The sequence below is a fragment of the Schistocerca cancellata genome, chromosome 12, assembly GCF_023864275.1.
Source record: "Schistocerca cancellata isolate TAMUIC-IGC-003103 chromosome 12, iqSchCanc2.1, whole genome shotgun sequence".
NCBI lineage: Eukaryota > Metazoa > Arthropoda > Insecta > Orthoptera > Acrididae > Schistocerca > Schistocerca cancellata.
The window spans coordinates 89,827,889-89,854,565 of NC_064637.1; the positions used below are offsets into that span (position 1 = coordinate 89,827,889).

A 26,677-nucleotide genomic window follows, 5' to 3' on the forward strand; every position below is an offset into this window, starting at 1 on the left:
GTAAATGCTCAATATGTCCACCATCATTACTCAGCAATAGCTGTAGTCGAGGAATAATGTGAACAGCACTGTAAAGCATGTCCGGAGTTACGGTGCGGCATTGGCGTCGGATGTTGTCTTTGAGCATCCCTAGAGATGTCGGTCGATCACGATACACTTGCGACTTCAGGTAACACCCAAAGCCAATAATCTAGGGACCTGGGAGGCCAAGCATGACGAAAGTGACGGCTGAGCACACGATCATCACCTAACGACGCGCGTTAGAGATCTTTCACGCATCTAGCAATACTTTGTTTTTTTTTCTTTTTGTTCTAATAAAACCCCATGTCATTCCAAGCATGTGTGTCAATTTTTACCTCTCTATCTACACTATTCCGTTGTTTATTAAGTTTTCAAATTTATACTGACTTTTTGATCACCCGGTACATAGCGCGACCAACTAAATCCAAAAGTACCATACGGCCTGTCAATATGAGACAACTCCTGACAATGACTACACAGGAAATTGATGAAAGCTTGAGTTAACCAACAAATGTGACGTGGCAAGAAATCTGAGGTACACTTATTCGTGGCAGAATTCCGTTTTTACCCAGAATGGTAAACTTCATCCTTCTTCGTAAGGCAACACCGTGCTGTTACTCGTGGACCTCTCGAACAGACGGGGTAAGCGACGAGCCGTCAGATGCTGGCTACCACACACCCTCTCATCACGTCTCCTCAGTAACTACCTCCCGTAAATCACATTCCCCGCAGCCAGCGTTCGGGCCCGCGATCCATCAGAGCCCACGGGCGCTGAAGATACCCAGCGATGGCTCATTCCGAAAACGCAGTTTCCCGACTCGTGACTGTTGTTGCTGTTGTCGGTGTTGTTGTTGTTATTAACTCTGCGTGCGTGACCCGGCGCCTGGGCAGATAGCCGGCCGCGCGCTGCCAGTCCGTAATTGAGAGATCAACCTTGGTACGGCTCGTTACGCGGGCCACTCCTCATCTCCCATCTGGCCGCTCTCTCCCACCACCCGCGCCTCCAGTAATTACGGGCATCGGAACACGCCGTCGCATTCAAATTAAATTAATCTGGCCTGACCGATCGGCACGAGAACGACTGCGCTAACGAAGCGAAAACTGCCCCGGGGTCGATCGATACCCTGAAGATCCACCACCGCCAGTGGAGCTGCGTGGGGCTTCATTTCTTTAATGCTCGGTTCCGTACCTGGGGGCATCCTCTTTGCGGGAGCCTCACACAGGGCAAAAGATCAGTACTGCTCCAACATCACAGTAGCGGAAGGTACACGCAACGTCCTTACACAGTAGATCATCCTTACTGGACGATCCTTCAAACCCCAAATACTTCCCTGTTGGGCTTGCTGATTCCATCCAAACATTTAAGGCTCAGTCCCAGGTGGGAAGCTACTGGTACAGCGTAATTACACAGTAGATCAAGTCCATCGTCACTATACGGTCCTTCAAGGATCCGAATCCTATCTCACAGGGCTTGGCTGCCCCAAGTCAGTAGAGCAAGCGTAGACGGATAGCCCCAGGTCGCAAAATATTGGCGCAGCTACAACATGGCCTACACAATGGACCAGGTTAATCTGTGAAAGATGGTCCTTCAAAGTTCCAAAAGGTTAGGCACTGGGTACTCCTGCTCAATAGGTGAAGCATCTCTGGCTTATTCGCAGGTGACATTATTTCTACAGCTCCAGTATGACCCAGGTGTAGATCTCTCTACCAGGGTTACGTCCTTGTCTATAATGTAACAATAGCTTGGAAGTTGCTTAAATACCAAAGAAGGAGTAAGGATTTCAGGGCCTGCTCTACCATTTCACCTACGTTGTAGCTGCCTTCCTGTCACTTGGGATTATGGTGGTACATATAACATGCCTGTAAGTGGAACCCAACGAAGCTTCAAAAGCGTCACACTCGTTGATAATTACAGACATGAGTCAAGCAGTGAATTTTCATGTTGATTAATCAAGGTCAGTCACAGGGACACGTGTGAACAGAAAGTGACCGAATCTCATTTGTAGCATAGGGAAGCGCGCAACATTATGGTGCTCTTGAAACAGCACCAGGTTGCACCGGCACAGGTGTTTTTTAGATATTCTGATTCAAACGCCCTCTGGAGAAGTGACGAAATGACGTACACTGCATATGCTGTGGAATCACTCAAAGCTCTTGTCATCGACTGACGCCACAGAGGCTCAGTCTCTCAAGTGCAGTGGGAGAAGTTTTAAGATGATGCCATTTGCTTATTCATCCCGTCCTCAGGAACTTCGTCAGCATATAACTGAGATCTGTTTTCTCTGTGAATCCACTGTGAGGAAATTACCCGAATCCTTATTGGAGTGCACGAGTCTGACATTGATTTTGACGTAACTCGAACAAATGAATTTCTGTGGTACTAAGTACAAATCTGTATAACAGTGTAAAAATGAGATACTCCTCATCAACAGTTCCCACAACAATGAGAGCACCCTCCAAGTGGTAACATAGTCATTGTGAATTTGAAAGACGCAAGGCGTCGAATCCAGTATTCTTGTGTCTGCTGTCGCCCGGTTGAACTTGCCTGTATAAACTAGCTGCTTCCGGACGTGAGTTTGGCACATGCAGAAATGGAATTGAACTGGCTGGTTCTAGGAATTGTACTGGTTTGTCTAGGAATCGAACCCATTGTCGCTGGCCGGATGGCCGAGCGGTTCTAGGCACTACGGTCCGGAACCGCGCGACCGCCACGTCGCAGGTTCGAATCCTGCCTCGAGCATGGATGTGTGTGATGTCCTTAGGTTAGTTAGGTTTAAGTAGTTGAACCATTTTTTGAACCCATTGTCCACTTCTCACTGTCTGTCTGGCCACACATCATGTGCCTCTGGGATGTCTTGCTCATTTAGGTGACATGCTGTTCGATTTCCAGTCCATGTGCTTACTAGTCACTCCGGAGCGTCTGTAGGTCTTACCATAGTGAGAGCACAGTGGAGTGAGGCGCATAGTCGTAACAAATCTGGAAGATGCTAGGAATACAACGCAGATATCCTATTTGCTAACGTCGCCTGCTAGCAAATGCTGGTCCAAAATAGCTGCTGCCGACGTGGGTTTGATACGCACCAATTGAGAGTGATGGGCAGATTGTTTCAAGAATCGAACCCAGTACTCCCTAGTCACTGTCAGTTTGACCACCCATTTTGGTATCATTTGGATGCCCTACGCTGTTCGGTATTACGCTGATCGATTCACAAACCACATTCTTATTCGTCACTGCAGATCCTTAGCAGCTCTCAAACACTGGGAGGCGGAGGGAGATCTGGAAGGTGTCAGGAATGGAAGCTAGTACTCACCTTGCTGGTGTCACCTGCTCGCGTATGTATGTATGGATGTCCGTGACGTGGATTTGCTGCATTCTGGAGCTTGCCTGTGTGATTCAGGACTCGAACCCGGTTCCCCCTGGTCACAGTCGGCTGGGTCACACGTGTAGCTTCCAGTGGGATTTCCTGCGCCGTCCGGCGGTATGCTGATTGGTTCCCGGCGGCGAAAATGTACGGCCCCATTGGAGGCGCGAATTAGTGCAGGCTGACGTGAGAAAGGCCGCATAATAAACTGGACCGGAACGACAACAAAACATAGCCACCTGTGTGTGTGTGTGTGTGTGTGTGTGTGTGTGTGTGTTGTGATTTCAGTAGTGTTTGTACGGGCGCGGGCTGGAGGTGGGGGTTCGGGTGGGATTTCTGGCAGCCCAGCCGGCGCTATCATAATTAAACACCGTTATCGACCAGCGGTATCTCGATAGGTCGGACGCCGCGGCGATAGTGCCCGCTGCGAGCTCTCGCAGTGTCCCGGCAGTGCATTATAACGCGAGCGCGCGAGCGCCCGCCGCCACAATTTGTGCGGGGGCGTTATAAAACAGGCGCGGCCATCGCTCAGCCGGCTCCATTATGTGGCGCGCGTCACACAATTGTATCTAAACTCAATTACGCGCGCGCGCGAGCGCGGCCGAGCCGGCCGGGCGCTACATCAGCGCGGCGCGGCGCGCTACGGCACAGAGCGGGCGCCGAACAATGACGCCGACCCCACCATTGTTTCCCGGGCACAGTGGCGGCCGGCCCGAGCCACCTGGCCGCGCCGGCGCCAGACAAGGCGTCTGCGACACCCTCGTGGAACCCTGCGACACTCGCCTCACCCAGCTAAGGACCCGCTACACATCAGCACACCCTCTGGGAGAGACGTCATGCCGAAAGTACACCTCGTTTCCCGGCTGACAAGGTTCCACAAGCTTCGATTTTGGGACCAGAGCAACCAGGTCAAACTCAACGTACACAGAATAGCAAAAGAAATTGGTACACCTGCCTAATATCGTGTAAGCCGCCACGAGCACGCAGAAGTGCCGCTACACGACGTGGTATGGACTCGACCAACATCTGAAGTAGTGCTGGAGGTAAGTGACACCATGACTCCTGCAGGGCTGCCCATAAATCCGGAAGAGTACGAGTGGGTGGAGATCTGAACAGCACGTTGGAAGGCATCCCAGATATGCTCAATAACGTTCATGTCTGGGGAGTTTGGAGGGCAGCTTAAGTGTTAAAATTTGGAAGAGCCACTGTGTTGCAAATCTGGACGTGTTAGGTGTCACATTGCCCTGCTGCAATTGCCCAAGTCCATCGGAATGCACAATGGACATGAATGGATGCAGGTGATCACACTGGATGCTTACGTACGTGTCAGGACGTATCAGGAGTCCCACAACACTCCAACTGCACACTCTCAACACCTCAGCATCCGCCAGCTTGAACAGTACCCTGCTTACAAGCTGGTTCCATGGATTCATGAGGATGTCTCCACACCCGTACACGTCCATCCGCTCGATACAATTTGAACCGGAACTCTCCCGACCAGGCAACATGTTTTTAGTCATGAGCAGTCCAATGTCGGTGTTGACGGGCCGAGACGAGGCGCATAGCTCTGTGTCGTGCATTCATCAAGGGTACACGAGTGGGCCCTCGGCTGAGAAAGCCCGTATCAATGATGCTTCGCTGGATGGTTCGCACTTGTAGATGGCGCAGTATTGAAATCTGCAGCAATTTACGGAAGGGTTGCACTTCTGCCACGTTAACGATTCTCTTCAGTCGTCGTCGGTCCCGTTCTTGCACGATCTCTGTCGGCCGCAGCGATGTCGGAGATTTGATGTTTTACCAAATTTTTGATATTCACTGCAGACTCGTGAAAATCCTCACTTTATCGCTACCTCGGAGATACTGAGACCCATCGCTCGTGCGACTATGACACCACCTTCAAACTCACTTAAATCTTGATAACCTGCCATTGTAGCAGCAGTAACCGATCTAACAACTGCGCCACATCCTTATTGTCTTATACAGGCTTTGCCGACCGCAGCGCCGTATTCTGCCTGCTTACGTATGTCCGTGTTTGAGTAAGCAGGGCTCAATAGGTTTCTTTGGTGCTTCAGTGCATTTGGACCACTGCAGTTGATTTACTCCAGCCAGATCATATAAAATGTCAGTTCCGTACACGGCAAAAGCGTTTGGGTAATTCTCTCGCAGCGGAGTCACACTTTAAGTAGACGTCATTTCTATCCTGATGGGGTCCCACAGGGTCGCATATTGGTACCACTGCAATCCTTTTACTCTAATCAAGCCGTAATCAATGTCAGTCCTATATATATGTATCGATAAGCAGCTGGTTAACTCTTTTGCAACGGAGTCATGCCGAAAGCTAATCTCATTTCTGCACTGACGAGGTATCTGAGAACGGACCATGACTCGTACCTGGACAGCTCATTCGGTAGAGCATTTTGCAGTGAAATGCAAAGATGCCGAGCTCGAGTTCCGGTCTGGGAACAGTTGAAGCCTTCTAGAAACTTTGAAATCGGTGCAGACTGATAATTCATTTTGTATATTCGTAAGCTCGATTTCCCTACAAGGTCTGCGCTAGATTACCAGCGATTTCTGCACTTAATACGTTTCATAGGGTATCAGATGTGGTGCACTGTTGGTACATACGTCGAAGCTTATTCCGAGAGACTTGGGGTATCAGACGTAACAGATTTCAGTTCTTTCACTTCAGAGTGGTACAAGAAATGTATGCACTGAAGATATCCTAGAGGGAGGAATTCTAGACCAACGCATTTTGCTTATTATATAATCCAAACAGACACTGGAAGACTCTATTCGCCCTAAAACTCCAGAAAAGTCTAAGGTTCCACTAGAATGTATATGTGTATGTGCCCTTTTCACTCGTTATCTACATAGTGTCAAATCGTATAGAGCATCTACATAATTGACGAGGCCATAGTCCAGGTTATTTAAGTAAAAAAAAAAAATCAAATTGTACATGGATTCCATGTCCTGCGCCAAATTAAGCTGCGAGGGGCGACCGGTTGCGAAAATGAGATTGCTGAAATTGCGGATAGCATCGAAACGGAGATGTGATGCAAGGGTTTTCAGAGCAGCCCCGACTCCACAGTAAAGTAAACGAGCAAGAGGCGATTTCCAGCTTCTGCTCTGTTGAGCAGAATCGGTTTCGCTCGGGCCTTGCGACAATCCAACACAGTGGCGCGTTGCCGCAAGCAACCGTGACGACAGTACCCATTCGTCGCAGGGGACTGCGAGTAACTTAATTGATTAATCCGTACACGGGCGGTCCTGCACCGCGGATAATTACACCGTTAAACGGGAAAAGGGCGACGCGGGGAAAGGCCCGACGCGCAGAAACAAACCGACGGTCTTAATCTGGCGCCGATAATCGGCAGTGGGCGCCATTACCGGCGACGCGGCGCTGCACGAGCGCCGCTCACGAGCACGATCACGACCGGAGGGCGATAAGCGCGGGTCGTGTCCGCGGATTTGTTCACGGGGCCGCGAGAGCCAACCTCTGAACCGGCCGCCATCGCGGCCGTTCTGCGCGCCATCTGGCGCTCGCAGCGCCGTGCCGTGACGTCACAACATGGCGTCCCGCGGGCACGGCCCCTCAGGGCTCCGTTCAGGGACCACTGTTACTTTTTCAGGAGGTGCGTAAATAAACACAAAATGTAAGGAAGTTTTCACTCCACCTCTAAAAGTAAAGAGTAGAATATTAGAGCACAAAAGGCACTGAAATTGCGAGAGGAGTTAGAAAGGGATGTTGAATGATTACATTATAAAAATATTAGGACGAATTTTCACGATGCAGTAGAACGTGTGCTGATTTGAAACTTCCTTGCGGATGAAAACTGTGTAACACACCGCGACTCCAGCATGGATTCTTTGCCTTTGGCGATAAGTGCTCTACAGTCTGAGTTATCCTACCACGACTGACGTCCTGCCTTCGAAGCTTTCCTAGCTCCAGAATGCTGAACTTGCAGTGAGTACGAATCTTACGGGCAGAACACATCATTACCCATTATCTTCATTCGTCAGTCTATTGAGTAGTCAAAAAATAGTGCGTTCACTTGATTTCAAATTCAACTAATTTTTTGACTCGTTTGCGCATGATCACATTGGAAATTGCAAGAAACAGAAAAAAGAAGTACGCATTATGGCAATAGAGCTGTTGTATACATATGATGATGTCGTGGTCTTCAGTCCAGAGACTGGTTTGATGTAGCTCTCCATGCTACTCTATCCTGTGCAAGCTTCTTCATCTCCCAGTACCTTCTGCAGCCTACATCCCTCTGAATCTGCTTAGTGTATTCATCTCTTGGCCTCCCTCTACGATTTTTACCCTACAATACTAAACTGGTGATCCCTTGATGCCTCAGAACATGTCCTACCAACCCATCCCTTCTTTTAGTCAAGTTGTGCCACAAACTTCTCTTCTCCCCAATCCTATTCAATACTTCCTCATTAGTTATGTGATCCACCCATCTAATCTTCAGCATTCTTCTGTAGCACCATATTTCGAAAGCTTCTATTCTCTTCTTGCCTAAACTATTTATCGTCCACGTTTCACTTCCATACATGGCTACACTTCATACATATACTTTCAGAAACGACTTCCTGACACTTAAATCAATACTCGATGTTAACAAATTTCTCTTCTTAAGAAACGCTTTCCTTGCCATTGCCAGTCTACATTTTATATCCTCTCTACTTCGACCGTCATCAGTTATTTTGCTCCCCAAATAGCAAAACTCCTTTACTACTTTAAGTGTCTCATTTCCTAATCTAATACCCTCAACATCACCCGACTTAATTCGACTACATTCCATTATCCTCGTTTTGCTTTTGTTGATGTTCATCTTATATCCTCCTTTCAAGACACTGTCCATTCTGTTCAGCTGCTCTTCCAGGTCCTTTGCTGTCTCTGACAGAATCACAATGTCATCGGCGAACCTCAACGTTTTCATTTCTTCTCTGTGGATTTTAATTCCTACTACGAATTTTTCTTTTGTTTCCTTTACATACGATACAACTCTTATTACATGTTATGTAACAGGCAGGTTAGTTTTGTCCTAAAGCTTTATCAATTTCTGGCACCATGTCCTCTTTTCTGACCAGGAACTTACATTCTGAGATGTCTGGATCTCAGCATATTTTCTCGGGCCAAACTGAATTGAGTATCCTCATTTTGAAGATTTTCTTCAAAAATGGTACAAATGGCTCCGAGCACTGTGGGAGTTAACATCTGAGGTCATCAGCCCCCTAGAACGTAGAACTACTTAAGCCTAACTAACCTAAGGACATCACACACATCCATGACCGAGGCAGGATTCGAACCTGCCAGATTTTCTTCCGCTCTTGTTGTTCCAGTCAGGGCTGAAATACTTGTACGAATGGCACTTCCGTACAGAGCCATAAGTCTAGAGCCCGGAGTTCTTGGTGTTAAGCCAGTGAACGCAAGAATCATGGTTGTGGTGGCAGACTGATGTGTAGTTCAGCTGGAAGTCCAAGTTAGGCTGGAATGTGACAGTTTGGTTGTGAGTTGCCGAGGCCAACTAATACAAAAGCAGCGAACCTGGTTGTGGCGTGGGAGTGATCTGTAGCTTAGTCCGAAGTTGAGGTTAGCTTGGAATGCGACTGTTTGGTTTTGAGCTGTCGAAACCTATGAATGTGGAAGAGGAAAATGGTGTCAGACAGATTACTAGTTTAGCCTCGGCCCTAGTTACCTTGGAAGTGACGGTTTCGTTGTGCGTTGGTCAAATTATCGAAAGTGAAAACAAACTATCTGCACTCTCTTGGCCTCAGCAGAAACGTCAACACCCTACACCTCCGATTAAGTGTCGCTCCGCGAAACTGTCACAAAAGTTTGTTCATGCGTGCTGTCTGCAGAGATATTTCCTGGTTTCCGAATTTTCGTGGTAGTCAAGGGGTACTTCTGCTCATCGTTGTCTCCAGTGTTAATCTTTTGAAGTTGACCACTTTGCGCCGAGTCAGGAGTCCGTAGACCTTGGTTACGGTGATGGTGTGATTATGGAAGCACGCCTCCATAGGGTAATAAATTCCTTTTTGTTACTTTCTTCCACTGCTCTGTGCCCACTAATGTTGATAAAAATTCTAAACATGACCCGGATTTGTCGCCTCTTTTGACACTGTCATTCATCACCATCGTTATCTACCGTCATTTACCTACCGTTCCAACTGTTCGTCGGCTGGATATTTTCTTATCACTAGACATCCCATTTACGATTTTCTGTCTACTGTAATATCTGCAATATTCACTACATGTTCTCATAAATAGCTGGGTTTAAGGCGCTGCAAGACTATTTGAAAGAGACTGTGATTGTCCACTTTAATGAAACACAGGCACGCACCGTGGAAGCAAGTCATGCTCCGACCTCCAGACAAAAGCAAAGGTGAAATCAATTTCGTAATTGCTGGCGGCACTCTGTTCCGCTAATTTAATAACCGGGCATTAAGGGAATGACGGCCTTATCGAAGGCCAGAATCGCGTTTCCACAAGGCGGACGCGAATGGTTTTTAGCCCCACAAACACACACACGTGACTAGCTAAAAAAAAGAAAAAGAAAAGGTTAAATGGTGCAAACAGTGTCTGATCAGACATTGTGCCCAAACTTCCACAACTTATCAATGTAGCGAGCATGTGTGTGTGTGTGTGTGTGTGTGTGTGTGTGTGTGTGTGTGTGTTTTAATCCTGTCTCGAATGTAAGCACGCTGCTCAACTACCGAGAATAGGGGGAGTACAAAAGAATAAAACAAAAGGCAAACTACGTAATCGATGGCGGCAGTAGATTCCGACGTCACGACACCAGATTAAGGGCAGCAGATTAAAACTCCCGTCCTGTGGGGAGTGGAAAGAAATACAGAGTAGAGGGGATCGGAGTGAACATAGCGAAACGCCTTCGGCGTTCTGAGTGAGCGGTCACCGAATGCCACAAACAGATAGATACAGGACGTAAGACAGCGAGTGCACGCCTTGCTCAATCGGCTGCTGTTGACGCCGTGACTTCTGCGTGGAGACAGCACGACTTGCAGCAAAAGTCGTGCGTGTTCTCGATTTTTCCGCTTCGCTGTTTTCCTTTTTTTATTCCGCCGTCTGTGAAGGTTTCAAGGCAGTCGGGAAGGAATGCCGGAATTTCTCCGTTCAGATATCCAGACAACCACACTCGCGACGCCACACCCGGACGTTAATTTTTTTCCGTGTCTGTGGCGGCAGTTTGAGCAACTGTGTGTGCACACTCTCGTAATTGGCGAGACACGTCTCGCGCTGCTCCGGTTTCCGTTTGCTGTCGCTTTTACCTTCGGTTTACTCGCAAGATAGAGGAACAGATAACATCCGCGTCTGTTGGCAACAAGTGTTCAAGGATACAAGGATTACCATCTTCCACATCTACATCTAGACTGCTCTGCAAAAGTAATGGAGGAGATGATGAAATCCTCTCGGTTTATCAGCCCAGTCAAGGCGTCATTCTGAGGCAACGTTTCGACACGTTTTCTACTCGTCGTCTTCATGCACATTGCCAAAGAACGACACCTCGACTCGGTTAATAATACTAGAAAACCTCGTCGAAAATGGTTCAAATGGCTCTAAGCACTATGGGACTTAACATCTGAGGTCATCAGTCCCATAGACTTAGAACTACTTAAACCTAACTAACCTAAGGACATCACTCACATCCATGCCGGAGGCAGGATTCGAACCTGCGACCGTAGCAGCCGCGTGGTTCCGCACTGAAGCGTCCAGAACTGCTCGCCCACAGCGGCCGGCAAAACCTCGTCGAGAATCGTTGAGAAAGACTGCATTCCCATATAATTACGGAGGAAGTATATAAAGTACCACAACATATTAACCACTGTGTGGGAATGAATGGAAGTGTGGAATCGTGTTGCCAGAAGTGTCCCAGTCTTGCACGTCCCACGACGAAGTCTGCATGCCAAATGGGGTCGTCCTTTCAACTTGAGGGAGTTGAAGGAACGAGAAAAGAAACTATGCTGTAGTCAGCGAACAGTTGTAGTGGTGTGTAGTGGTGGTTCTTCATTACAATATGGCGTTGAGACAACATCTGGATGACTTCAGAAATGGAAGAATCATTAGGAAAGTGGAAAAAGGACGAAGTGCGACGTATGTAGCCCAGTTGTCTGTTACTGCACACAGCATTGTTTCACGCGCGTGGAGAGCGTTCCAAACCACAGGCACCTCAACGGGAAGGTGAGGAGCTGTTGAACACTGTCAACTACAGCAGCAGGTGGCCGCTAAATTGAGGAAAAGGGAAGATGGGACTCCACAACAATCGAATTTTACAGGACTGGAAGGCAAGCCGTCTCACGATTCACATTGGATTGCATGGGGTAGACCGTTCGCCGAATGGCCCTGAGTGGAGAAAATCTCCTACTTAGCCGGAAATCGAACTCGGGCCCTTATGATTGACATTCTGTGGCGCTGACCACTCAGCTTCCGGGGGCGGGCACGTGTTGTGGTGAACGCGTATTGCACACATTCTGACTGTTTTTAAACCTTTGTTACACAATCAGTTGTCATTGGGATAACAAATTGAATAAACAATATCTACATCTACATTCCGCAAGCCACCTTCTGGTATGTGGCGGAGGGAACTTCATGTAGCATTGTCACTTTCTGTACTTTCCTAGTCCAGACGTGAATAGTTCGCGGGAAGAACAGAGCCGGTAAACATCCGTGTGGGTCCGAATCTTTGAAATTTTATCTTTATGGTCTTTTCCGCAAGACAAAGCAATGTATTTGTTGCATCTCCTCGGACCGTACGATCTCGGAATTTTAACAGTAAATCGTCTGCCCCGGTAGCTGAGTGGTCAGCGCGATATAATGTCAATCCTAAGGGCCCAGGTTCGATTCCCGACTGGGTCAGAGATTTTCTCCGCTCAGGGACTGGGTGTTGTGTTGTCCTAATCATCATCATTTCATCACCATAGACGCGAAAGTCACCGAAGTGGCGTCAAATCGAAAGACTTGCAGCCAGCGAACCGTCTACCCCACTGGAGTCCCTAGTCACATGACATTTTTTAACAGTAAATCACACCGTGATGCAGAACACCTCTCTTGCAACGTCTCCCATCCAGTAATGAACGACCGGTGATCACGAGTTCCTCATACTAAAACACTCAGAATAAAATGAAATGATCTTATGGTATTGACGGGCGGGAGTCCGCACCTGCGGAAGTTCGGCTGCCGAGTTGCACGTCTTTTCAGTCGACGCCACACTGGACGACTTGCGTGCCGATGAGGATTAAATGATGATGAGGACAACGCAGTACCCAGTCCACGAGCGGAGAAAATATCCGATCCGGCCGCGAATCGAATCCGGGCCATCTGCATGGCAGTCAGACTTGCAAGGAGGCGGGCAGTACTTAGAAAGAGATTCCTGAACAACCTCCGGAATTTTGTCGGTGGACTTCTGACAGATGCTTGAAGGTAATTCGCACTGAGAGCAGATAGGAAGAAAATTACGGAACTGAAGGTAATGAAATACCTGTTATTCGCCGTATGAGATGAATACCAATCTGCTTTTAAGTGAAATAATAGTTTGCACTACTTATTGAGCCTTAGGATTCTTCCCTTTTTAGATACATCAGTTATCCGCTTTCAGTTTCAATGTCTGGTATCGCGAGGACATAGGTCTCGGGTTCGATGCCAGGCAGTTATAGGCGAGCGAACGCAGACAAGCCAGGGGGCATCTACGAGCGTCAGCTACAGCGAACGCGAACAATTGAACTGCGGCCGGGACAAGGGGACGCGCAGGACTTTATCGCCCGTGAAGCCGGACACACACACACACACACACACACACACACACACACACACACGCACGCACACGCACACGCGCTCACTCACGTTGCTCCCTGGTCTGGACACGAGTGCGGGATGGATTGGTTGAGCAGTGCAGAGGGAGTCCGAGCGTACACACACACACACACACACACACACACACACACACACACACACACACACAAACACACGCAGTGCGTGCATGGGTGTCCAGCTACACAGTTCAATTATCGGCCGTCGTGTAGCCAGAGCCAGCACTCCGTTATACGAATATATATATGTGTGTGTGTGTGTGTGTGTGTGTGTGTGTGTGTGTGTGTGTGATGCCGAGAACAAATTCGGGACGACCAGCGTCATGTGGACACACACACACACACACACACACACACACACACACACACACACACGTGCATTACATATACACAGAGTCACATGCGCACAATTCCAGTACAGCAGTCGGAAACAAGGAGCTGCGCATGTGGTAATAAATAATGAAATATAATACATCCCCCCCCCTCTCCAGCTCCACCCACGACTGACCGCTGGCATCAGCTCCTCTCTCCGCCCCTCCCCAACCTCTTCCATATCCCCCACTCACCCCCCCCCCCACCTCCTTCCGCCCCAGAAACCTCTCCCCCCTTTTGATCCTCCTGTACAAAAACAATGCCACCCTGTTTGTTGTGTTGTCGTTGGCCGATGCCATCCATTCGTACGCTACAAGAGCGGGAAATTCAGTCGCGTCTGTATTTTTTTTTATCACGATTAACTTTGCTCCGGAAATAAATACGACGGTGGAAATGGTACGGACAAGCAGAGTGGCCAACAAAAAAAGTAATAAACAAAAAAGAAACAGCGAGCTAACAAAGTCCGGGAAAGAAACTGTAAAAATGGTAACGGCGGAACAGTGCGAAGGATATTTTATTATTTCCTGTTTTCTGGTTAGTTGTTTTGTATTCAGCGATTGCTTGATGTCCCTTTCTGTAATTTTTATGTGGGTAACAGAGAATAGGTGGCACTGCGTGTTTGCAGCGGATTTTCAAATAATAGACAACAATAAATATCTCTCTTCTTACCATCACCCGTCGGCAGTCATTATATTAGCAAGTATTTACGTGTCACAGGTTTCGAATATCATTGAATGTTGCGACAAATAGTGCACTTGGATAAAATGGTTTTTCTTCCACCTGGCAGAAGACAGAAGATGTTTACATAGCGTGTCTATTGTTCATCAGCAATAAACAAAGAGAGTTCCTCCAATCTTTAACTTTTTTCATCATCGACCTTTCTACTGTGGCATTAGGTGTTTCGACTGAGTTTTCTCATGTCGAGAAATGAAAAGGGGAGATCGCATAAATATTTCTTAATTTTCAATAACCGCTTTCGACAGACTTTGCTGTTATCTTGTGGTGTGTGACATAGTGCGCATAGATGGAATATATCTCATATCATGCATCATGACGTAATGTTCCAGTAATTTTTTTTTTTGCATTTGGCATTAAAAGAAACGGGGAAGCAAACTACACATTTAAATACCTTGAAAATGTTTGCTAACAAATGTGTTCATTGTGAGTTGGAAACTCACGTCAAGTACCATGTTATTGGCTAAAGTGTAGCGACTTATAGAATGGTTTGTCAGTAATGAAACATTTACAATCGAAAAGCTCCTTGTGTATTTGCCCATGTCCGTATCTGTAGCGCTCACAGATGATTGTTACGTCATAAAAATCGCAATACACAATAAAATGCACAGTAGCACATCTGTTTACATTAGCTTGACAAGTTCAGTTAATTGCTCCTCCTTAGGCGGCATATATGATACAACTGCTGCCTAAGGCAGATCAGCAGTTAGATGAAGTTGTCAAGCTAAAACAAGCAGGTGTGCTACTCTGTATGTTAATGATTGTAATTTTATGACGTAACAATCACCTGGTGCTTTTTGATTAGGAATGTTTTACTATTGACAAGCCTTATAGGTGATACATTTTATCCACTAACATGACAACCTGGCGTTAGGTTGCAGTTCACAGTGAACATGCTGTTTAAGAAATATTTTCAAGGTAATTACAGATATAGTTTCTTGTAATGTCAAACAAAAACTATTTACTCAAACAACACGTCATAATTCAGTATAAGAGGTATATTCTATCGAGGTACACTATGTTACACTCCTGAAGATGACAGCAAAGTCTGTCGAAATCGGTTGCTGAAAATAAAGAAAGATTTATGCTATAAGGCCTTTACAAAGTCTTTTTATTGAGCGCTTCATAAAAATAGACAGTCTGCAACAAATACACGCAATCTTATGAAAGCGGAACCTTCTCGCGAATACATACGTATCTGGTTTATTCGTATCCTTTTCATGAAACTTCATTTTTTGTGGTACCTCTACTTAAGCTGGGTCCCCTGCAAGGTTTCTTGGTTGTCTCGGCGTATTGTAATGGCTAAGGTACCTCAAGTTCCTGCCACTAGTGGAATTGTATTGCGGGTAGGCATAGTCTTCGCAGATGCAGGGGAACTAGAAAGAGAAATTAACACAGCATGTTTGCGTTTAAAGGAAAGCAATACACTGAAGTAGAAACTTCTTTATTTAAATGAGTGTGGCTGTACTTATATTGCTGAATGACTGAGACCCTCAATATCCTAGCGCAACGCCATCTGACTGCTTAAAAAAAATTGACTTCAAATAATTAATACAAAAGAATGGCCCTGAATAAGAAGTAATCCTGACAATAATCTAAACATTTCGTTAAGCACTTACCTCACAAAAATCTTCATTACGCGAACTACTGCAATACAGCGAGCGTCAATACTGCCAGCTAAATAAAAGATTCTAAGTACTAAAGCCACTAACTACTAATAGGCATGAGGTTACCAAAGGAAAGATTTTGATACAAACCAAATAACGTATTTTTTTACCTTGATAATGTGACATCCAGTTCAGACACGAATATAAATCGTCATCCACGTCTAGTACAAAGGTATAATCTCCAAGTCGAACATGTACAGATCGTTAGCCTATGCTAACACTTCAGATCTCGCCCCTCCATCAATGCTAACTTCTCACATCTAACATCCGTCACTGCTGGCCTTTCACCTCCAACTGCCCAACAGTACTTCCATCACTGCTGGCGGCTAACTTATACTGCCCAACACTACTGGCGATTAACTTCCAACAACGAGTCCAACCATTACAGAGTCTCTTACAAAGAAAGCGTAGTCAGAGATCAAATGCAAAGCGCTACACAGCACTGCCAACACAGAAGCAGCCCAGTTACAAGGTGACAAAAGTTATGAAATACCTACGGACATCGTGTCGGATCTCCCTTTTCCCTACAAATTGCAGCAACTCGACGTCGCATGCAGTCATCACATCTTGGAAGTCCCCTGCAGAGACATAGAGCCATGCTGCCCCTTTTGGCGTTCATAATTGCGAAAGCGTTGCCGGTGCATGATTTTGTGCACGAACTGACTTCCCGATTATGTTCCATAAATTATCGATGGGAATCATGTCTGATGCTCTGGGTGACCAAACCATTCGCTCGAAGAGTCCAGAATGTTCTCCAAACCAATCGCGAACCATTGTCATCCCTAATTTCATCGTTGTTTGGGAACATGAATGGCTGCTTATGGTCTCCAAGTAGCCGAACTTAATGATTTCCAGTCGATTATAGGTTCAGTTGGACCAGAGGACCCAGTCCGTTCTATGTAAACACAGCCCACACCATTATGGAGCCACCTCCAGCTTGTATAGTGCCTTGTTGACAACATGGTTCCATGGCTTCGTGGTGTCTACGCCACACTCGAACTCCACCATCAGCTCTTATCAGCCGTAACTGGGACTCATCTGACACGGCTACGGTTTTGCAGTCGTCTAGGGTCCAACCGACATGGCCAGGAGCCCAGGAGAGTCGCCAAAAACGACATCGTGCTGTTAGCAAAGGTATTCACGTCGGTCGTTTGCTGCCGTAGCCCATTAATACTACATTTCGCCGCACTGTCTTGACAGACAAGTTCGTCGGTACTTACCACATATGTCACACCGCGTTGCTTGTCTGCTAGCACTGACAACTCTACGCAAACCCCGCTGCTCTCGGCTCTTAACTCACGGCCTTCGCTCACTGCGTTGCCCGTGGTGAGAGATATCGCCTGAAATGTGACGCTCGTGGCACACCCTTGACGCTATAAAGCACTCAGTCCTCAGGCCACGAGTGGCATACCGGGACCATCCGACCGCCGTGTCATCCTCGGTGGAGGATGCGGATAGGAGGGGCGTGGAGTCAGCACACCGCTCTCCCGGTCGTTATGATAGCATTCTTGACCGAATCCGCTACTATTCCGTCGAGTAGCACCTCAATGGGAATCCCGAGGCTGAGTGCACCCAGAAAAATGGCAACAGCGCAGGGCGGCCTCGATGGTCACCCATCCAAGTGCCTTTCAAGCCCGACAGCGCTTAACTTCGGTGATCTCAGGGGAACCGGTGTATCCACTGCGGCAAGGCCGTTGCCACCCTTGACACTATAGGTCTCAAAGATATTCTCTAACGATTTCCGAAACTGAATGTCCCAGGCGTCTAGCTCCAACTATCAATCCACCTTCAAAGCTTGTTAATTCCCATCGTGTGGCCATAATCAAGTCGGAAACCTTTGCCCAACAATCATCTAAGTACAAATGACAACTGCGTCAATGCACTTCCGTTTTAAACCCTGTGTACGAGATACTACCGCCGTATTTTTATATGGATAGTGCTATCGCGTGAGTTTTTTCCCCTCTGTGTATATGGTAATAGCTAACACAGTTCTCTCTCTCTCTTGCCCCGAGTAATGAAATTGTATTGCGGGTAGGTATCGTGTTCGCACACGAAGGGGCTACGTTAAAGTGACTTCCACACCTGTGCGGCACGTTTGGTTTTAAAGGAACGCTGTACAGTCTGTAAACAATGTTTATATTCTATCATCTCTAGAAAAGAGGGAAAAAGTAGGAGACGCCAGTTTCTGATTAAGGTAAGTTTTCTGATATTTATGAGCTTGGAAATTTTGGGTAGCTCCGCGTAAGGACTGAGTGAGGTGTTTAGGAAGGGCTATAGTGAACAGCAGGTGCGGGCGAGAAAGTGGAGAGTTGTTTCCGCAGAGAATGCGACCTGCTGAACTATTTCGGAGGCGCTCCCGGAGGAGTGGCAGCGGTGGGAGTCGGCTGGAGATGGTAATGAGCCCCGACCGGTTGCCGGCCTCCGGATTAAGACGTCATTGCCGGCATCTGCACAGCATGGGGCGGATCGCGTGCCCCGCCGCCCGCGCACGCAACTTGCGCCGCACGCAACGCGAGCCAGGAATCCGGGAGCGGAGAGTCCCAACACGTGTGCTGCACGGAGCGAGCTCCCAACGGCTTCGGGTGCGGCCGTCTGTGAGGCTGTAGTGCTAGAAAGCTGGTGGTGCTTTCCACCCGGTAAGACGGACGACGGGGAAAATGGTATCCTGCACGTCTCTGGACTACGGCTAATATCCCTCATCCTGTCCACAATACACGGTGGGCGTTAGTGAAACTGGCAAACTACTGGGACGGCTTCGTGGCTAGAAATAGAGGAAAAAAGGTCGCATGAACATGTGTCCGGAAAGCCATCGTTGGTACGGTAGACGGTGAGGACGAATCTGTGACCACTTGTTTCTTGTGTGTGTATGACTGACGCAGCGTACTGTAAGCACCAGAATGGTCCGGTATTCATGTCTAGAACGAGCCGAGGTGGTGTATTCGGTACAGCCAAGCAGAACACAGCATGTTGTTATCAACGGAGAGACGTCTACAGACGTTAAAGTAACCTCTGGTGTGGCACAGGGGAGTGTTATGGGACCATTGCTTTTCACAATATATATAAATGACCTAGAAGATAGTGTCGGAAGTTCCATGCGGCTTTTCGCGGATGATGCTGTAGTATACAGAGAAGTTGCAGCATTAGAAAATTGTAGCGAAATGCAGGAAGATCTGCAGCGGATAGGCACTTGGTGCAGGGAGTGGCAACTGACCCTTAACACAGACAAATGTAATGTATTGCGAATACATAGAAAGAAGGATCCTTTATTGTATGATTATATGATAGCGCAACAAACACTGGTAGCAGTTACTTCTGTAAAATATCTGGGAGTATGCGTGCGGAACGATTTGAAGTGGAATGATCATATAAAATTAATTGTTGGTAAGGCGGGTACCAGGTTGAGATTCATTGGGAGAGTCCTTAGAAAATGTAGTCCATCAACAAAGGAGGTGGCTTACAAAACACTCGTTCGACCTATACTTGAGTATTGCTCATCAGTGTGGGATCCGTACCAGATCGGGTTGACGGAGAGAAGATCCAAAGAAGAGCGGCGCGTTTCGTCACAGGGTTATTTGGTAACCGTGATAGCGTTACGGAGATGTTTAACAAACTCAAGTGGCAGACTCTGCAAGAGAGGCGCTCTGCATCGCGGTGTAGCTTGCTCGCCAGGTTTCGAGAGGGTGCGTTTCTGGATGAGGTATCGAATATATTGCTTCCCCCTACTTATACCTCCCGAGGAGATCACGAATGTAAAATTAGAGAGATTAGAGCGCGCACAGAGGCTTTCAGACAGTCGTTCTTCCCGCGAACCATACGCGACTGGAACAGGAGAGGGAGGTAATGACAGTGGCACGTAAAGTGCCCTCCGCCACACACCGTTGGGTGGCTTGCGGAGTATAAATGTAGATGTAGATGTAGATGTAGATGTAAACAGTCGAGTGGCAGCACGGCTATACCGAAACACAGACACCAACCGCATCACACAACATTCCAAGCTATTTTTGGGCGTTTGTGTGGTAATCGGTCCTTTCAGACAAACATACGTGCAGGGAGCCGGTGGGCTGTGCGTGCACTAAATCTGAAAGACTGGGTCCTGTGGGATGTCGAGATGAACCATAGTACAATCTCCAGGCAAGTGGCCCGTCAACATGTTGTGAGCGAAACTACGATTATGTGTATCCTGCATGACAGACGATACTGTCCCTGCCACGTGCAACGAGTGCAAGAGTTGTCAGCAGCGGATTTTCCTCTACCGGAAGGATTTTGTCTATGTTTTTCGCACCAGACAGGAACAATTACGGGATTTCTGTCGCCAGTGGTCTTTACCGACAAAGCAAGCTTTACCAGGACTGGCATCACCTATCTGCATAATCGTCATCTGTGGTCAACAGACACGGCACGTGGTCAGAGGAACTTCCATACGTCAGCGTCATCTACCGTGGCAACGATGCTTTCCGGACACATGTTCATAGAACCTGTATTTCCAGTCAGGAATCAGTCCCTGCAGTTTGTCGGTTTTATTAATTTTCACTATCTTATAGATGTACAAGGCCGTCCCATTACGTCCAATGCTGCGGTGCTTGCCAATATCGGAGAGCCCTGGCAGTAGTGGCAATATGTTAGGGAAAAATAAATTGAAGTTTGTGTTGGGGAGCGCACTCAGCTTAGGCAGTTCGTGCAGTAATGTTGACCATCGTACTGCGGTGGTGTAAATAGTTAGCATTTCTGCCTACCAATTCATTTCGTCTGCTTCGATCATTAATGTTCACTATGTTCACAAAGCGGACGGTGCTTCTCACCACTGCTCGTCGTACGCCTTTCCTGTTCCACTCCAAGGTGGGAGAGACGGAGAGACTGCTCAACTGCCCCAGTGAACAATACACCGTAGAGTGTATGGCAGAGGTTACGTTGTATCACTGCTAGTGATCCCCTTTCGTATTTCACCCGAAAATTAGGCAAAGCAAAAATGAACTATTGTACACGCCTGTACGGGGGCGCTACCTTCCTTATCTTGTCCACAGGACACACTCTGCAGCGCATGGCAGAGAGTACTTTGCACTACTGATAATACTTCTCTTTACTGTTCCACTCGCAGATAAGAGTGACGGGGAAAATGTTGGTCTACAGTGTGTTTCACAATTCATGTTACACTCTTCTACAGGTTGGAGAGGCGATTTAGCAGATGAAGTTTTATATAGGAACGCATGTCCGGGATCATCATCCAACGACGCTAGATCGTATATGCAGGGTGATTTACAGACTTTAATTAATCATGAAGACGGATAAGTATCAGTTCCAGGTAAGGATCCCTGATTCTGGAACGAACGAGTTGAAAATAAAAGTCGAAAACGTTTCTCGTATTTCTGCCAGTGGGATACATGTACTGGTACTGTTGTTGCTAAGAGTGTAGAGTATGTAATTTTCGGAGGTGGTACTATGTACCAAAACAAGAAAAATTCTACTGAACCTGGGCTCTAATATGCAAACCTTAAGAACTATGAGCACCTGTTCATTAGGGGAGAAACATTTGACACTAGTGAAGATGAACAAATGCACATAGCGCCACAGGAATGCATTTTGGAGTCCATGCCAGCCAGACATTTTTTCTTGTATTGGTCTGTACTACGACTCCTGAAAGTTGCATATCCTACAACCGTAGCAAGAATAGTACCCGTATATGTATTCCACTGTCAGAGATATCACAAAGGTTTTCGCTTATAGATTTTCGACGTTTTCGCTTTCGGTAGAGGGTCTTCTACCTCAAATTCATACATTTATCCTTCTCTATCACCCCATAAAGTTTGTAACATTATCACGGAATAGCCCTGCGTATAGACACATTTACAGGCGCCGGCGCCTATAGCTCAGACACTCTGTAGCGTCGTTCGATGACCTTTCCCGACATGGGTTCCTCTGCCACCGCTAGAACTGTGTAACTTGAATTGTAGAACACCCTCTATATGCCTTTTTATAACAGTTAACCTCACTTGTCTTGGCCACAAGACACTCTACAGATCATGCCATAAGGTACCTACCATTGATAGTCATTTGTGGGGGAGGGAGGGTCAGTGATTTGCCTGCATATACGCATAAGAGCTGTAGACCCTTATCTGTATTTACTAGCCCGTGCACCCATAAATGAACCGTTTAGTGTGTAAAATATGAGAGAAGGAACTACAGAAAACTACTCTTTACTTGATTTTGTTCCTAAATCAGTACGGCAAACATCGAAGTACATTGCAGCTCTAGACAATGACTCTTCCGCAGTTTGTTTAATAACGACAAATGGTTAACACGATACAGCACACACGTGCACTCGCGCGCTTGGGGAACTTCACCGCGTACATCACTGTGCGAGGGGAGTCCCCGGACAGAGTGCGGGGCTTCCCCGCCTGCTCCGGTCCCCCCTTTGAGCCCCGGCGGCTGCTGCGCCAACCCCGGTCCCGACTCCACAAATCACGCCCGCTCTGCTTCTCCGCGCTGCTGGAAAGCTACCAGCGACTACAGCCCCACTTCACTCCACCCCCATCCCCGCCTCCACCCGCGCACAGTGTACGTAAGCGCACAGAGCCTCCGCAGGGTGCCTTACCCTTTGCGCCATGAGGGAGCCTCTGCCAAGATTTATTCCGCGGCTTTAATTGGTAAGAGAAGAGCGGTAGCTTCGCTGAGTCGGAGGCAGCAAAACCCTCTTCCCCTACCCCCTCCCCCCCTCTTCCCCCATCCTCCTTCAGCCCCCGTCCCTGCGCCTCCCACCGTACTCTGTCACAGCCGAGTATACGCAGATAAATTACACCCCCTCCTCCTCCACCACCCGTTCTTGCACGGGTAGCACGTTCGTGGCGATTTCGTCTCTGCACCACCGTCCTTTTTAGTGTTCCCTATCTTTCACCATACTTTTTCAAGTCCGATAGACGTACAATTCGTCTCCTTTCCTTGGTCTATACAAACGCCAGAACCAACTCCCGCTGCGGCCAGCTAAATTTCTAGTGAAAAAAAATCGGAAATACATTTGTGGACTTAGCTACTGTAGTCGTTGAATGTATCATTGCCTTTCGCGTCTCCCCTCATACGAAACAAACAGTAGTAGAAAACCGCCGTATCTTGAGCAGCAGTTGAATCTACCGGGTGAATTTTAATAAAACCAAGAAACGGCAGGGACAGATTCCTGACTTGAAATGGGGGAAAAAAGGTCCCATGACATGTGTCTGGAAATCTGCCCTTGCCACAGCAGATGTCGCTGACGAATGAAATTCCCTCTGAATACGTGGCGTGTGTTGCGGGCTGTGTGCTTGACGCAGCAACATAGGCCAGACCGTTGACAAAAGCGATTACACTCAAAAATTAAAACACAGGACTGAAATAATGTAAAAAAAATAAAGTATTTGAACACAAACCAGTCCTCATACTAGCGATAGTAGGCTGTTAATTTGACTGCTCCACTAACCCACTTGAGTGTAAAAAGACGAATTCCTTTGTGCACGGAAGCTAATCGTGCTGCACACCGCAGACGATCTGAACAAAGCTATGGTCTGAGGTCAGGTATACACGTACAGTTAAGCCAGAAATTCCTATGGAGACGAAATTAGGAACAGGGGCGGTTTTTTGACCCATTACCTTAGTTGTCGTTTACCATTTGAGCCTGTAGATACCCATGTTGAGAGTTCACTTGAAGCGTCTGGGTGATGTGACCTCTCCTGTTAGAGGCTTGGAAGACGGTACGCAAGAAACAAATTACTCAGTCATTTCCTCTCCTGATGAAGGGTACGGATGTACCGAAAGCTCGCATGTTTGTGCAGAATGTACGAGGGAAGGGAATGATAACATTTAATGAAAGAAATCCGTCGTGAAAGGTTTGTGTGCTGCACCTTGTGGACAATATTTGAATTTTTTTTTCAACGTATACCTGTTCTATATTAACGTGTTAGAATATCTACCCAGTTTCGCTGCCATAAATTGATCACAGTGCAGCAGTTTAATTATAACCAACCAATACTTGGTAATACGCAACGGCCTTGCCGCAGTGGATACAACGGTTCCAGTCAGATCACTGAAGTTAAGCACTGTCGGGCGTGGCCGGCATTTGGATGGGCGACCATCTGGGGCGCAATGTGTTGTTGCCATTTTTCGGGGTACACTCAGCCTCGTGATGCCAATTGAGGAGCTACTCGACCGAATAGTAGCGGCTCCGGTCACAGAAAACCATCATAACGGCCGGGAGAGCGGTGTGCTGACCACACGCCCCTCCTATCGGCATCCTCATTTGAGAACGACATGGCGGTCGGATGATCCCAGAAGGTCACTCGTGGCCTGAAGACGGAGTGCTTAATAGTGTTAAGGGTGTGCCACGAGCATCACATTTCAGGCAATACTTTGTTAATAACCTTAGATTGTAGCACAGATGAACGTCACGTTATATGTCGTGGGTACCAGTTAATAACGCTGTGGTTCTGGGTACCACCACAGATGTATGTTACGTTACATACCTCGGGAGAGAAGGAAATCGAGGGCTGACTAGAATCGTACAACGAATCTGTGGGTGGGTGGCGTAATATTTAACGTACCCGGCGAATAAAGCCGCCCAGGGCAGCAGTATCGAAGCTTACTGGTACACGTGAGAGTCCACCGGAGCGCGACCGGAGAGAAGTAGGAGGAGGCGGCTTTTGCAGAGGCGGCGGCGGCGTCAGTCGGGGGCGGCAGTATTTCGCTCAGGTGGTCCGCCCCGTATTTCTGGCGGCGGCGAGCTTAATTCTCGACCCACCCCCGGCGCCCCTTGTAATGGGATTAGCGGGGGCCGGCCCGACAATCAGTCGCGACAACCTGCAGCCGCCCCCCGCCGCCCCCTCGCGGAGGCTGAATAATTACTGCGGAGGCGGTCGGCGGACGCCCCCGGCTGCCGCGTTAACAAACAGAAGCAACGCGCTCGCGCGCGCACCGCCCCCCGCTGCCCGTACTACGTCTGTCTGGATAGAGCTAGTGGCCGCAGCGCCAGTAGAAGATAGGGCCTGCAACAGAGGTACGTGAACAGGCGTCTAATACGCTGTAGGCCCGACTGTTACATTCAGTACGTCCACACTTACTCGTGCATCTATATTTTGCAGAGTATTGCCAAGGGCATCCCTTTGTATCAGATAATAGGGTTCCATCCCAATCTATTCACGTATATACCGTGGGAACGACGGCTCCTTAAACGCCTCTGTCTTCGGGTGACCTACAGGAGTGACATGTAGGGGTTGAAACACGTTGCTAAACCCCTCTCTCAGTGCTGCTGTTTGAAATTTTGGCGTCTGTCTTCGGGCTCTTGAGTTCATTCAGCACCTCTGTAGGTCAGACAAATCAGTGACCATTCGTGCGGTCTTTCTTTGTACACATTCAGTATCCCCTAGTAGACCTACTCCGTCTTATCATAAGTACCCAGACACCAGTCAGTGGATATTTAATATGGAGTGTGGCCACCCTTAGCGCTTGTAACGTCTTGAGCTCTGCGCGCGATGCTTTCAATAAATTACCTGAATTTCTGCGCAGGACCGGGACACCATTATTTCTCAAGAACCGAAACCAGAGAATGTAGTGTTGTTCGACGTTGGGATATGGAGCCATGACGACGTTCCAGCTCACCCCAATTGGGTTCAGGACGGGATGCTGAGCAGGCGAGTCTTTTTCCAGGAATCTTACTGTCCACAAAGTATTGTCTCTCATATGCTGCTTCACGACATGGTGCATTGTCATGCTGATATAAACAACAATCTTCCCACTGTTCCTCTAGGGTACGCAGTATACAACACTGGAAACGTATTCCTATCCTTCCGCATTTAGTGTTTTCTTAAGCACAATTAGGGACCACTGCCGTAACGATGAAAAGCACAATCGTAACGTATCCTCGTCCGTACTCCACAATTGGTACGACACACGACAGCAGGTAGCATTCTCCAGTTATTCACCGGATGCGGAGCTCATTGGATTGCCACAGGGTGGATCGTTTGCATTCGCCCACTGGCCAGCGCCGTCGTTGTTTACACCTCCTCAAAGCTTCGCTAAATACTGACTACACAAAAGAGTGGTTTATGAAGAGCTCCTGGGCTAGTTTTCACTTTCTTAGCCGCACATTCATAGTCATTGAGCACCTTTGAGTTCACCATTGATAACTTCCGTTGATTTACTTTTTTTTTTTTTCAACCATCCTCCGCAGTGCTCGACGCTCGCTTTCGGTCCGTACATGAGCTCTCCCTAGACTTGTTATAGCTATGGTTGTTTCTTCACTTTTGCACTTCACAGTCGTTTCACCGATAATAGATCTGGGCAGCTTCAGAAGGCTGGATTGTCCCTGATCGATTTGATACTTCGATTATATCCAGTGGCTAGTCTATGTTCGAAGTCACTGAGTTGTTCTGACCTACACATTCTGCTGTTCCTCTTCCTCCGCTACTGACAAAACACAACACTCTTCGCCTCCTTTTACACTGGCAGATCCTGCTCCTGTGGCATACGTTGATTAATTTCGCATTTCTTCTGATTACGTAGCACGTAAATGGTATGGCTCCCACGCGTTTGTTCACTATCCCAGTGAACTGAAGTCTCGCATCTGTTCTACATACGGTTGGGTCTGTGTGATCATTACATCTCATATCATTACAAATTGTTATGCCCTGTATTTGTATGAGTTTACTCTTTCCAACAGTAGCTCGATAA

The 26,677-nt window shown here is 47.6% G+C and overlaps 1 protein-coding gene and 1 pseudogene across 1 annotated transcript in view; one reads left to right on the plus strand and one right to left on the minus strand.

Moving 5' to 3' along the window:
* LOC126109407 (homeotic protein ultrabithorax-like) overlaps positions 1-26,677 on the plus strand; it is an 877,703-nt gene that overhangs the window by 812,180 nt on the left and 38,846 nt on the right. The gene's annotated exons all lie outside the window — the stretch shown is intronic.
* Positions 17,573-17,690, minus strand: LOC126110020 (5S ribosomal RNA; annotated as a pseudogene).